We start from the raw sequence: 5,153 nt of genomic DNA, 5'->3' as shown, positions 1-5,153 counted from the left end.
GGAAAGAGGAGGAAAGGGCCCTGCCCCAAGGAGTTTACAACCTAATATATTATTTCATCCCTTTCAGACTATTTCAATTGCTTTAAAAACTGTTTGCTTTTTTAAAAATTTAAACTGGAATATGCATCCATTCCACCATATTTAAGCTTGGATCCTATACCTTCATTTCACAGACCATCATGGAACCTATTCTCTACTGGGAGGGCACTTCCTCTGGTGCCAGGCACTTCTGCTTGTGCAAGACCAATTTTTTAGGAGCCTCAAGTGCCTAGTGCAAGAGGAATGCACTCTGCAGCATAGGACTGCCTTCATAACTGTTAAAGAGAATTGTACGTGACATAAAGGTATAAGGATTTAAGTTCTAGTGTTTAATCTTATTTTTTTATGCCTGAACCCTCAACTAAAATTTCAAGAAGTGCAAACATACTATTTGATTGCACACTTGCTATCAACAGGATGATGTGGGACTGATAGAATACATGATATGCTGGTTGCCCCAGAAACTCCTTAAACACAGAGATGTAGTTTAGACACAAGCTGTGAGCAACATAAGCATTACTATGGAACACCAAGGGCTGTTTTAAACAGCAAACCTGTTAAATATCTGTTGTAAAAATTATTAATCAAAGACAGGAACTATCAAGGAATAGGTATGGTGCCTCAACATCCTTGGAAGAAGGGCAAGGCACAAATGTGATCACGTAAAACTGAAATGCAATATCAGAAGCAACACACAAAATGTATTTCTCTGACCCAGAGTGGTGCAGCGGTCACGAATGTCAGACTAGTATCAGGAAAACCCAAGGCTGGGTGGCCTTGGGCCACTCATGCACTCTCAGCCTAACCTACCTCACAGGGCTGTTCTGAGGCTAAAATGGACGAAAGGATGTAAGCTCCCTACTGGGGAGAAAGATGAGGCATAAATGAATTAAGTGAAAATAATAAACAATGACACAACTGATAATGGCTGATGGCTGCCAGACAAAATTCAATCACTGAGACCATCTAGGCATCTCTGCACCGGCTTAATGAGGCCAGTCTGGGCCATTCACGCTGCACCAGTTTAGGTAGACATAATTACAGAAAGGACAATCTCCCCCAACCTCAATGCATGCCTGCTAGTTATTCCAATACTGCTTTTAAAAGCAGACTAGTGACAATAAAAGGCTAAGCACCAACCTTCACATACAAACTAAGATCTAACCATTTCTCTTAGATTATGGTTGCATTCCTGTACATGTTTCCTAATAAACTCAGCTGGAACTAGGTTGTAAAAGAGCTAATATAAATTACTGTGAAAACCTGGCAACAAAGTTTTGTGGAACCATGGATGTATGTAACAAAATCAGAGAACACATGCTACATGTGAATGCTGCTACTACTTAATAGAAATACCGTGCTTTCAAACTCCAATATGCCACATAGACATTGTCTGCGCTGGAATCCTCATAACGACCCGCTAAGATAGGTCAATGTTAGCCCCACTTACAGATGGCTGGGAGAAAAGAAACTGAGGCCACTTCCACACTGTCATTTTTGTCACACGCTTGTCTCTATTGCTTTGGGTCCCGCCCCCCCCCTTCACATGTGTTTTGCTTCCTCTGGGACTACTAGAGAAAGCTAAACACATGGGGGGGGGAGGAACCCTGAAGCAATAGGGACAAACGAGTGACAAAAATGACAGTGCGGAAGTGGCCTGAGAGAGTGATCCGCGGAGTTAAGATCATGGCAAAGGCGAGAACTAAGGGAACATGCTCTGAGCTTCCACACTGAGACGGAATTCCGAATTTACCCTACCTCCATGTAACTACTTGCAGCCCCGCATCAGGCTATCCCCGCATACTCTGGCTCCGCGCCCACCCCAACAGCTCCGCCCCGCGCCGCGCCGTGTATTAGCCTTCCAAACCTGGACGCATGCGCACGAGGAGACCATAACGGGCCCAATTTCAACCTGCTCCTCCGGTACCCTAAACGAGGGCAGCGGCGCATGCGCAAAACGGCAATCGGGACTCAAGAGAAAAATGGGTTTTTTGCTGTCTCTCAGAGACACACGGTGAACGTGCGTCCGTTGCTAAACTATCCAAAGGCCACGAGGGAGAAAGGAATCCCCCACACACACACACGTTCTCTGTCCAGGAACACAGCGGCCCCTCCCCCCGCTCTCGCGCTGCGGTGCGCGCCGGGTGCTCAAGAGATGGCGCGCCCTAATGAGACCTCCTGAGGAGAGGGAAAAGGTCAGCTCCGCAACTAGCCGCCACTTCTTCTGGACCGGAGCTACCACGCCCGCCGCTACTCACCCCCGCCCACTCCTTCCCTCCGATCGGCGGCCCTTCCAGCTCTAGGGCTGCCTTCGTCTCCCCCCGCTCGGCTTTTCGCGAACAAGACAAAATGGCGCCTGCTGGCACTCACCCGGAACAGCAATATGCGTCACTAGTTCTGGAGGAGGAGGCGGCTCTGACCCGTCCTCATCCCGTCAGACATTTTTGTTAATGGCAGAGGCGGTGAGATTTTTGAAAGGGAGTGGAGTTTATCGGCTGCTTGGAGGACTCAGAACTGACTGTCGACATAGCGAGAGTCAAAGGTTTACAGGTCGAGTAAAATATATGCTAATAGTTAGGAATTAAGTTGTCTGCTCGACTATCTCGAAAGCTTCAGGCGGCCTTCAGAGTCCGATGGCAATTAATGCCATCTTTTATTTGGGCTCTAGTTAAATTTCTATTACGGCGCCATCTTTAGGAAGGGCGCGACGCCCTCATCTACTCTTTGCTGAAACGCCTCAAAGCGAGACTGTCACCTTTGGCGCATGCGTCGTTGCGGTGCGGTGTGTGTGAGAAGCTGGTTCCCGGGGAGTAAGTCTATGAAGACTCTGAGGTCCTGGGCCATCGTAGAAGCCTAGTAACGTGAAATAATTTTGTTTTAGGGACTCGCTGTGAATGCGGTGTTGGGCAAGGTATCAGCATTGAGTCGGTTCCAGTGTTCTTAATGGTGCAGCTCACCCTCAAAAAGTGCTCCTTGGAACACTTAACAGGAAGCCAGGTCCACTGAGTTATTCGGGACTCACACAAGGAAAATTAAACAGAAGTTTAATGGCACCTTACAACTTAACAAAATGTATCCCAAAATAAGCTTTTGTGGGTCCCTCGTCGTTATTTGTAAGAATGGTGATGGACCACTGTTATGGGATTGCCAAGCCACTGTACACCTTACTGCCACACAACAGATGCACAGTCCAGGAACAAGACCCTGCAGTAAACCTAAGTGCTAACTTTGTAAACTCTCAAGCATTATTATTGCAGGTTCTAATAACATGGATTAGACTATTTGGGGCTTTTCTAGCTGATTATCCTCCATTGTAATATATGTAGCATCATGCATCAACAAGGCCATTGGCTTTCTACAGTAGACAGTCCCTCTACAGAAGAATAAATGGACACAGAACTGACATTAAAAATCAAATTATACAGAAACCAGTTAGGGTTGCCAAGTTGAACTTACAAAATAGCGGGGGGGAGTCCTGTTCCTCCCCAGGAGTCTTCTGGCCGAAGTGATGTCATCACGTCAGGCACGTTGGGGGCGGGGCCACAATCATTCGAGGAAACACCATAGAGTTTTCCCTCGAACGATAGAGCATTCCCCGGTAACGTGCCTGACGTGATGACGTCACCTACGGGTGGTGTCTTCACGCTGCACACTTTGGGGGTGGGGTTCCCTGTTAGTATTCACTTGTTAATGTAAGTCTTAGCTGTAGATGAGTTTCATCTGACAGTTGACAGTTCCAGAGAGTCATCCTGACCGGAATAAACTAGTTCTGTTCAATCTTGCACTGAGTAATAGACTCATCATGACTAAGCCGTCTGATGTGATTGGCTGATATTTGTATAAAGGTACTGATGCAGTGTACAGTGTATTCCTATGATGTTGTACCTGTTGTCTGCGGAGCACTTTGTTCGTGCTACTAACAATTGTGGAGCTAGTGTAAATAAAACCTGTAAATAGTTTTACACTCAGTTGCCTGGACTATCTTCTTTACTGGATACTTACAGCTACTTGCATCCTACTGGTGTGGGCAGGCAACGCCACACTAACATCCCCTCTGGCGCATCAATCTGGGCCGGCGGGGAATGAGCCTCTGGAGTGGGGGTTTCCCCGCCCCCGCGGAGGGACCTGGCAACCCTAAAACCAGTGCATGACCATTTTAATCATCTGGAATGTTCCATTGCTGTAATTGGAAGGTCATTATTTTACAAAAATATAGTGGTAGGGTTCACTGAAAAGGTCACAACAATCTGCCTGCACTCCATCTTTGAACAAAGATTTGGAACTTCTCACTATCACCACCTTTTACAGAGGTTCATGGCATGGATTCTTCCTTAGGATGGGGGGGCATAGGCATAATCTTCATGGGGGCGATGGATATAGTGGTAGGGTTCACTGAAAAGGTCACAACAATCTGCCTGCACTCCATCTTTGAACAAAGATTTGGAACTTCTCACTATCACCACCTTTTACAGAGGTTCATGGCATGGATTCTTCCTTAGGATGGGGGGGCATAGGCATAATCTTCATGGCGGCGATGGGGCCTCAGCCTTACCCCAATCTGCCGGGCTGCATGTGGAGTCTGGCTTTCCTGGTTTCCTACGCACACGCACAAAGGTAGGAAGCATGCTTGCCTGGGCTCTCCCTTACTGCTGAGTCCTCGAGGCGCATTCGTTCAGCCTGCCTCTCTGCCCCCCTCACCCAGCTACCAGTAAAATCAGCGCGGACCGGGAGGGGAACTTGGCCCGGCGGACTTGCCCTGCTGAAGGGAGTGCCGAAGCTCAGGGGCTGCGGTCCCTCCCACATCCTGGACGGCCTCCACGGCACCTCCTCCACTTCTTGCGTCTGGCTGCTGCCTTCCTATGATTCCCCTTCGCTGCTGCTCTTGCTGCTGCACACTGGGACCAAGTTGGCTGGCTTTGTAAGGGCATGGGCGGGGTGGGGGCCTGAGAGAGGGCAGTGTTCAGTGAGCCTGAGGCTGAGTATTCCGAAGGAAAACTGCCTTTGCTATCTTTGGAATACCCTTCCCGTCCTCTCCACCCATCTGTTGTGCTGTTTTTATTCTCTCTCTGGCCCCCTGTTTTAACCCCCCCCCCCTTCAGTTGTACTTCAGTTTC

The 5,153-nt window shown here is 48.2% G+C and overlaps 1 protein-coding gene across 2 annotated transcripts in view; it reads right to left on the bottom strand.

Annotated features, from left to right (window-relative positions):
• PNISR (PNN-interacting serine/arginine-rich protein) overlaps positions 1-2,383 on the bottom strand; it is a 19,629-nt gene extending 17,246 nt beyond the window's left edge. For both annotated transcript variants that reach the window (XM_015424913.1, XM_015424912.1), the window contains exon 1: positions 2,298-2,383. The gene's annotated coding sequence lies outside the window, so the exon portion shown is untranslated. The remainder of the gene's footprint in view (positions 1-2,297) is intronic.
• Positions 2,384-5,153: the final 2,770 nt, after the last annotated feature.

Source organism: Gekko japonicus, unplaced genomic scaffold (assembly GCF_001447785.1).
Source record: "Gekko japonicus isolate JY-2015 unplaced genomic scaffold, Gekko_japonicus_V1.1 scaffold1454, whole genome shotgun sequence".
Classification (NCBI taxonomy): domain Eukaryota; kingdom Metazoa; phylum Chordata; class Lepidosauria; order Squamata; family Gekkonidae; genus Gekko; species Gekko japonicus.
The sequence above is the reverse complement of the archived record's forward strand: the minus strand, read 5'-3'. Positions and strand labels throughout refer to the sequence as shown.